The following is a 9,579-nucleotide window of genomic DNA, read 5'->3' on the forward strand; positions in this document are numbered from 1 at the left end:
GATCGGGAGGAAATGGGGATTTTGCAGTAACCTTCCCCTGGAGTGGGTGGGAATAGAGATTTTACAGTATCCTTCCCCTGCCATGCCCACCAAGCCACACCATGCCCACCAAGCCATGCCCATAGAACCGGTAGTAAAAATGTTTGAATCCCACCACTGCTTACTACCCATTCCTCCTATTTTCCTCACAACAACCCTGTGAAGTGGGTTAGGCTCAGCTTTCATGCCTAAGGCAGAACTAGAATTCACAATCTCCTGGTTTCTAGTCAGCACCTTAATTACTGTACTAAACTGACTGGCAGGTCCCTCTGCAATACACCTCCTAAGGTTATTGTCTCTGTCCTTTTTCTGAGCAGATGAACATATTTTTGGAGACAGTCCTGAGTTGCAACTGGCCATCATTTTTTTACATTCTGAAGGAGCTTCTGCAACCTGTATGTACACTTGGGAATAAAAGACTGGAAGGGGAATGTTTTATTTGGGAATGTGCCAGCTTTTTTATTTTGTTTTTCAATATATAATTTGCAAGGGCAGACAGCTCTAAAAGGGACACTGGTTCCCCCACTGCCATATCTACTTAAATGAAGAGTTTGTGCCCATTACTAAGCTGAAATCATTATTACCAATATTCATTTGGAGATTGATTGATTATAAGCCATCAAGTCAAGTCATCAAATTTTGACTCCTAGCAACCATGTAACAAATTGTCAGCTGTATTGTTCTATTCCTAACCTAACTCATTTGCATTAGAACTCCAGACAAGCTTTCAAATTATAGACTCCATTCAAATTTGCTAGAAGTTGTTGGAACACCTTCAAAGAAAACAAGTCTCTACTTTCCAGGTCTATTTCATTGTTCCCTTCTTTCTCGGTCTTCCTAGTTTTCTAATTTCTCCCAGTCCTGAAAGCCTCATTTACTAACTCATTTGTTTCCCATCCTTCAGACTTCTACAGGTAAAATTATCATGGTTCCATTTCCCAACAGTTCCTCAGCTGTTACTTTATGACACATCTTGGGGGTAAGTATACTATTTTTAACTTCCAAATAAATACTGTGCATATAACTGCTTCAGATTAATGAAAGTGCTCTCTTTCTCATTCCTTCTTGTACATCTGATGTAATTTCCCAGCCCACAGGTTTTTACTTCCTAACAACATTCAGTGAGAACCACTAATTTACAGACATTTAAAATGGAAATTAAATTGCTTACTGCTTGTTCATTTTTTAGCCTCTGAATTTAAAGGAACATGGATTTGTCAAAAAAAGATCATGCCGGACTAATCTTATTGCATTCTTTGACAAAGTGGCAAAATTAATGGACCAGAGGAATGCTGTTGATATAATTTACTTGGACTTCAGTAAGGCATTTGATAAAGTAGACCACAACCTACTACTTGATAAAATAAAAAAGTGGGTTAGACAATATCACCATCAGATGGGTTCATCTGGCTGACATTCAACATGTAGTGTAGTCCTCAATGGAATTGCATCTACATGGAGGGAAGTATGCAGTGTGGTATCCCAAAGCTCTGTTTTATGCTCAGTAGTCTTCAACATCTTCATCAATGATTTAGATGAGGGGGATAGATGGGGAACTCATCAAATTTGTAGAGGACACCAAGCTAGCAGGAATAGCCAACACTCCAGAAGTTAGGCTTGAGATGCAGAAGGATCTTGACAGAATTGAACATTGGATGCTAGCTAACAAAATGAAATTCAATGTTGAAAAAAGTAAGGTTCTACATTTAGGTAAGAAAAACAAAATGCACAGGTACAGTATAGGTGGTACCAAATAGTAGTAATTGTGAGAGGGATCTTGGAGTCCTAGTGGACCACCATTTAAATATGAGCCACCAGTGTGCAGCAGCTTCCAAAAAGCCAACACAGTTCTAGGCTGCATACACGTGTTAATATCACTTTATAATGCTTTGGTAAGGCCACACTTGGAATACTGCACCCAGTTTTGGTCGCCATGATGTAAAAAAGGTTGAGGGAGTCTGGGTTTGCATTAAGGATGGAAACGGACAGAATGACAAACAATTGAGGAGGTTGAGGAGGTTTAGGATGCAGTAGAAGCCATAATTTATTTATAAAGTTATTGGCTGCCCATCTTACACAGAGTAACTGTGACATCACTGGTGGCATGACATTATTGGTGCAATAATATGTGATGCTACTTGTCCCATTCCCTGCATTATTTATCTTTCATGTCTCTATCAAGATAACGGAATGGATCAGAATTCTAGCATTCTAGGATCAAGATATGTTTCCCCAAATTGCAACATGAGTAGCAGTGGCTTATTCCAATGCCTAGCAAATTTAGTGGCTTCAACCTTGAGATGCTCCTGGGATAAGATTTGGGTTACCAATTGGTGATGCTATTGACAAGCCCTTGCAGTTTGCTTGGCAAATTTTTTGGAATAGTTTGTCAGTGTGATCTTCCTGACACTGGCAGGGAGAGACTGGCCCAGAGTGACCAGCTGATTTCTTCGCTAAGAAAGTTTCTGCTTTGATCCAGCACCTGAACTGACCACACTGACTTTTCTAGTACCTACATCAGCCTTTCTCAATCCTGGTGGCTTTAAGATGGGTGGACTTCAACTCCAGAATTCCCCAGCCCTCCACAACAGTCCCCTTTCCTCAAGTAACCCTTGGGGAAATTAATTGGCCACTTCTGGTGTAAAAAGTCTTGGTCATTTCTAGATAGGGCCGTAACCAAATTGTTACTCAATAATTGGATCTGTCTTCCCATGTTCTGGGTATGTTTTTCACTCTGAGGAAAAACCTCCTCATGGCCAACTGCTTTTGGAAACCAACAAATAAAGAGCAATAGATCTAACTATAGTTTATTTGGCAGGCTTTTACCATGCTTTACTCAAGTTGTTTGTCTCTGGATTAAAGACATCATATTTACTTAATTAAATCCAGGGGGATGAAGTATCTCTGCTTCGTAATCCTCAGTGCTCATTCTCAGGGACGTGAATAAGTCAGTTGGTAGTCACACACATACAATCCGATCCTGTACCTTGTTTACATGTGTTACACATCCAATACCTGTAAACAGCTGCCATCCTGGTGATTTTGACCCAGTCCCCATGTACATCCCTGCTCCCTCTGACCACAAGGCCCAAAACAAATACCCTACAGTATATAAAAGGTAAAGGTCCCCTCGTACATATGTGCTAGTTGTTTCTGACTCTAGGGGGCAATGCTCATCCCCTGTTTCAACGCGAAGAGCCAGTGCTGTGCCGAAAGACATCTCCGTGGTCATGTGGCTGCCATGACTAAATGCTGAAGGCCCACGGAACGCTGTTACCTTCCCACCAAAGGTGGTCCCTATTTTTCTATTTGCATTTCTACATGGAGCTTATTCCATTACGCGGCGCTAGGATTTGAACTGCCGAACTGCCAAGCTTTCTGATCGACAAGTTCAGCGTCTTAGCCCCTGAGCCACCTCATCCTACCTACAGTATATATAAACCTCCATAATACTTTCCATAATACTAGGATAATATAGAAGATCTGTCACCAATAGTTTTATTCTGTACCCAAAATTATTAGAGCTGAAACAGGGCATAATATTGTATAATAAATTGTAAATGAAACAGTTGATTACAAGAATGGCAATGCTAAATCTAAGGCGGTAAGAGTATCTATAACGAGCTTATTAGAAATGGACAGTGTTTATTGAGTTTGGTTTTGGAACAGGAACAATTTCATAAAGTCAACCCTCCCTTCCTTTTCAGAGCAATCCAATTATCACAATCCTCTCTAATGAAGCAGGTCGCCTTGATGATACCCGGAGGGAGACATGATCCGCCTTAATCAGCCAAATCAGCCAAAACAGATCACCTATTTCCCCTTCCCCAAAGGCTACTGTGAAGCTCTTCTGACAAGGAGATCTCTTTGGTTGTTCTTCAAAGCCGCTCCCCTAATTGAAGTCCCAACGATGCAGAAAGCACCCCATCTAAGATCTTTACGGGTCTAATGTTACTTTTTGCATGTCCAGGTGGAATAGGAAGAAGCTATTCTTACATGAATGGAATGACCTCAGAAAGTGCATTATGGTGCCCTCTGCTGGTTAAAACCTCAGCCAGAGAGCTTAACAGCAGATGGGGGTGAGAGTGTATGAAGCAGAAAAGAGAGCACGGAAGTGAAATTAAGCAACAGTCAAGGAGCTTTGTCAATAACACTGGGCAAGGCTTGAAAATTGTAATCACATACCAGGGAGGACTATCTCATTCTTAGCAGATCTTGCACTAACTGTCAGCTGTGTACATGTAACTAGTTCAAGGATGTTGAAACAGAAGCTGTGGGAGGGAGGAAAAACAAACAGGAACTGAGACTTTTCCAAGTTGTTGATTTCCTCACCACAAGGAAAAAGAGGCTTGTAGACTTTTGCATAGGCTGGCAAGTATGTGCAAGGCTTGGAATGCACTACCTGACTCCGTTGTTACATCCCCAAACCCCCATAATTTTAACCTAAGACTGTCTCCTGTTGATCTCCTCACCCCATTCCTAAGAGGTCCACAAGGGGGCGTGCATAAGTGCACCAGCGCCCTGTCCTACTGGTCCCATTTATTTGTCCCATTTCCTGTGTTCTTATTCATGTTTATTCTTATTCCTCTTATCTTGTACATGAGTGACAAACTAAATAAATAAGCTGAAACCCTCCCTGTCCATGTTCTATGACAACTAAAGAGAAGAAAGGGAAATGTACCAGGTCTCAAATGTTTGATTGTTTTGAAACTGAACATTCTGAAATTCACAATGGGAGGGAGGGAGAGGAAGAAAGGAAGGAAGGTAGGAAGGAAGGAAGGTGAGAGAAGAGGAGAGAAAGGAAGAAGGAAAGACAGACAAAGAAAGAGAAAGAAAGAAGAGAGAGAGAGAGAGAGAGAGAGAAAGAAAGAAAGGTGTTTGAGAGGACAACACCATGGACTCTACTGCCCATTTATATTTTTTACTGTCATGGCTCAGCTGCTTCAAAAACTTTGATAATGAGGGAATAATGTTAGGGCGTGCTGAGCACACTTTTAAATGATAGGAACGGAAGAATTTGGAGTTTGTACAACCTACTGATTAAAGCAGGTCATCTTTTTTCCCCCAGCTTCTATGCCAGGTACAAACAGTTGACTCATTAAAGTTAGTGCAGCTGCAATGTTTTCTCATCTGAAGATTGACAAAGATTGTCTGAACAGACTGTAATCCAGCCGTTTCCTGTCTGTATATGTGAGACAGAATGAGTAGGTGAATGTCAGGCTACCAAATGCAATGTGGTGGTTTATTTTTAAACAAACTTTATTTTGTATGTACCGTATGTGAGATTGGTGCTTTTCTTTGGTTGAGTGGATATATATGCTGTATTGCATCTTAGGCAAACGTCTTAGCCATTATGCCACAGGTCTCCTCCTATCAGCTGAAGCCAGGGAAGAAGGTATATATTTAGTGTCACAACCCCTGGTAAGCCCCAATTATGGGAGGAAGCTAACTGCTTCCATCATCTGTCAATCGGCTCATCACAAGAGTCCATCACGACAGAAACCCAATATTTTTACTGTTGCCTTTGTTATATTGTGTTTTATTGTGTGTTTTATGTGTTATATATATATATATATATATATATATATATATATATATATATGTATATGTATTATGTATATGTATATGATATGTATATGTATATGTATATGTATATGTATATGTATATGTATATGTATATGTATATGTATATGTATATGTATATGTATATGATGTATATGTATATGTATATGTGTATATATATATCTAAAGTCACAACCCCTGGTATGCCCAAATATGGAGGAAGGTCACACTTCCATTCTCTGTCCTTCTGGCTCGTCACAAGAGACCATCCAGACAGAACCCAGTATTTTTTACTGTTGCCTTTTTTGTTACATATGTTATATTTGTGCTGATAAATAAACAAAGGGAGACTAGTATAGATCTATTTCAGCTATTTAGCTCTCATCAGCTAGCCACACCACATTTCTGCCTAAGAGGCAGTTAGAGCACAGGTTCGATTCCCAGCGAGGGTGTGGCTAGCTGATGAGAGCTAAATAGCTTGAAATAGATCTATACTAGTCTCCCTTTGTTTATTTATCAGCACAATATAACATATAATATATATATATATATTATATATATGTATCTGTATATGTATATGTCTATGTATATGTATATGTATATGTATATGTATACTGTATAGTATATGTATATGTATATGTATATGTATATGTATATGTATATGTATATGTTATGTTATGTTTATGTTATGTTTAGGTTATATGTACCTACCTTTCCCTTTTTATTTTGTGTTTTTTCTTTGTATAAAACTAGAAAGAAGAAAAATGCAAAAGAAAAAAAAAGAAAAAGGAAAAAAATATTAAACGTCATCCAACTTATCAAAAGCACCTCCACACTCACACAAACCACACAATTATCAGTAAAAGGGGAAAGCTATATATCGCACAGATTAATCAAATTGCAAAGAATTTTCTAAATTTATTTTAAGGGGAAAAAAGTTAAGTGAATGCTTCTCGAACATTACAAAATATTATAAAAAGTGGCACAAAATTATAGTGAGTGATTTTGTTTAGCCTTTTTTTTCAAAAAGGGATTTTACTTATCTCTGGAATTAAATCTTTAACATCAGGAATAGTACTACTTTCCCAATTTTTAAAATAATTATCTTTGCCATATCCAAGGCCCTAAAACTATCTCTCCTCAAAAACGGTCACAAGCTAAAGTTTTGGGATATAATTTAACATAATACTAACATCTTTAACATTAAATGTTCCTATAAATTAGTTAGTTATCTGAAAATATTATTCCAAAAAGATGCCAGTAAATCAAAAGATCAAATCACAACCCCAGGCTGTAATATTTTTTGCCCAAACAAGTTTTGTGTTGGCAGCCTAGCTTGTATTTCTCTACAAGTGTGACATGACATCAAACACATGTATGAAGAATAGTATAGTGGCACAATACCATGACAAAAGCAGGAAGATCCTGAAAATACCTACAACACTTTTTATCTGTCAACACTGAAAAAAAGCATCAATGCAACTTAAGAGGTAAAAAGAATATACTGGTAGAAGAACAAAAACCAAGCCAAATAGTCTGAGATTTGTAGATGAAGACAACTCCAACCCATGCTTGGGGCAAGCTTTTTCTAGCATATACATGATTTTAGATATTGCTTAAATAGCAGTGTCTGTCTTAGTCTCCCAAATGTACTTGGAGTTTAACATCTGTTTATTATCAAGCAATAACAGCAATTGTTGAAACTTTTATCCTAAGAATGAGGTGTATGTGTGTTTAGGGGAAATCTATAAGATTTATAAATGTTAACGTAAATGAATAGTTTTGGTATAGAGGTACATAATTTACTAGAGCTATATTAGAGAACTGGGTGAAAATCCCTCATCTGAGAGTAAATGAATCTGAGGCATTATCCTATGAGTTATCCAAGGTGAGGGGCTTTTTAAAACATTTTTTTTCCTGTTAAGGAAGAGTTTAAACACTGAGTATTGATGGAATCATAAATATTATCTGGGAAAAATCAGATAACATGTGGCGGTTTCTGCTTTTGTACTCTTAGTGTAAATGTTTGGTACAGCTTTGGCACCAAACTGAAAAAAATCTTCAGATTTGTTTTAGGAGAAGACTTGGAGATCTTTCAAATGCAATGAAGAAAGATTGGGATGAACAGCTGTTTTGACCTAAGCTACATGTAACTGGAACACCACTTCCTTGTGAATCAAAACGTGGGTGAGCCAGAAATATATATTTCAATGATTCACTGGAAAATCAGTTTTGGGGAAGTAGGTTTATCTATGAGAGTTTAGTAATTACATTACATTTGTTCTTTTGGCTTCTAGTTCCTCAACATGGTGTACTTCAAATGTATGGGAACATAATTCCCAAAATTTTTGAAATGGTGGTCACAATATTTCAAGTGTTGGCAATTTTAAGACTTCAACTCTCAGAATTCCCCAGCCAGTTATGTCTTAAAATTGCCAAGGTTGGACACCCCTGATCTAGAGGGTGTTGTACACTGGTTAGAATGCAGTATTCAGGCTAACTCTGCCCACTGCCAGGAGTTTGATCCTGACTAGCTCAAGGATGACTCAGTTTTCCATCCTTCCAAGGTCAGTAAAATGACCCAGATTGTTGGAGACAATATGTTGACTCTGTAAACTGCTTAGAGAGCACAGTAAAGCACTGTGAAGCAGTATATAAGTCTAAGTACGATTGTAATTGCAATTGCAATAAGAGTTCTTCTAATTAGGATTGCATATGGTTAATAGTTTTCTTATAATAAGACTATTCTTATCTAACAATAAGATAACTAAGATCATGGCATCCGGCCCTCTCAATTCCTGGCAAATAGAGGAGGAAGAATTGGAGGTAGTGACAGATTTTATTTTCCTGGGCTCCAAGATCACCATAGATGGGGACTGCAGCCAAGAAATTAAAAGGCGCTTGTTTTTGGGGAGGAAAGCTATGGCAAATCTACACAGCATACTAAAAAGCAGAGGCATCATCCTGCCAACAAAAGTGTGTATAGTCAAGGCTATGGTTTTTCCAGTTGCAATGTATGGCTGTGAAAGTTGGACCATAAGGAAGGCTGAGCGCCAAAGAATTGAGGCCTTTGAACTATGGTGCTGGAGAAGACTCCTGCAAGTCCCTTTGACTGCAAGGCGATCAAACTGGTCAGTCCTAGAGGAGATCAACCCTGACTGCACTTCAGAAGGCCAGATCCTGAAGATGAAACTCAAATACTTTGGCCACCAAATTAGAAGGAAGGACTCACTGGAGAAGAGCCTCATGCTGGGAACAATTGAAGACGAAAGAAGAAGGGGATGACAGAGTATGAAGTGGCTGGATGGAGTCACTGAAGCAGTAGGTGTGAGCTTAAATGGTCTCCGGGGGATGGTAGAGGACAGGAAGGCTTGGAGGAGTGACTAACAACAATGTTTAATAGATTTAAAAAACACCTCATCCAGCTTCTAAACTTTAGCCTTCAAATACTTTACTAATATTTTCAACTACAAGTTCTATCAGCCCCTTCTTACATAAGCAGTAGAAGGAATTGTGGGATATATAATACAAAACATGTAGGAATACAAAGCATGTTCTCCCTTGATTTTATACAAATTAGTTTATTAGGATCATATGTGAGTTTGAGATTTAGTAAGCATTGAGTCCTGGAGGCAAATGAAATGTGACAAATTATATTTTTGACAAAGGCTGTCCATAAAATAATTGTTCTCAAACTTATAGGTGAGAAAAATAAATTGGAGCAATTAATAGCCTGAAGGAAGACTGCTATATAAAATACAAATTGTGCAACAGGAACATAATATTACTGAGGTCATAGATAAAACTGGAAACATTACCATTTTGGAAAAATATTTGCATTGAGCATGTTCTTCAATCCAAATCACAGCATTGTGAACAAAAACTGGATTTCACTTATGAATGTGGATTCAAGTTATGCTTGTTGAAATTGCACTGCCTTTTCTCCATTAAAGACAAAAATCTGAACAACCAATAGTT

At 38.2% G+C, this 9,579-nt stretch overlaps 1 long non-coding RNA gene across 3 annotated transcripts in view; it reads left to right on the forward strand.

Moving 5' to 3' along the window:
* The window catches only part of LOC116508681, a 92,689-nt gene extending 87,972 nt beyond the window's left edge, over positions 1 to 4,717 (forward strand). For all 3 annotated transcript variants that reach the window (XR_004255396.1, XR_004255397.1, XR_004255398.1), the window contains 2 exons: positions 944 to 1,018; positions 3,747 to 4,717. This is a non-coding gene — a long non-coding RNA (uncharacterized LOC116508681). The remainder of the gene's footprint in view (positions 1 to 943; positions 1,019 to 3,746) is intronic.
* The last annotated feature ends 4,862 nt before the right edge of the window (positions 4,718 to 9,579 follow it).

Source organism: Thamnophis elegans, chromosome 5 (genome assembly GCF_009769535.1).
Source record: "Thamnophis elegans isolate rThaEle1 chromosome 5, rThaEle1.pri, whole genome shotgun sequence".
Taxonomy (NCBI): domain Eukaryota; kingdom Metazoa; phylum Chordata; class Lepidosauria; order Squamata; family Colubridae; genus Thamnophis; species Thamnophis elegans.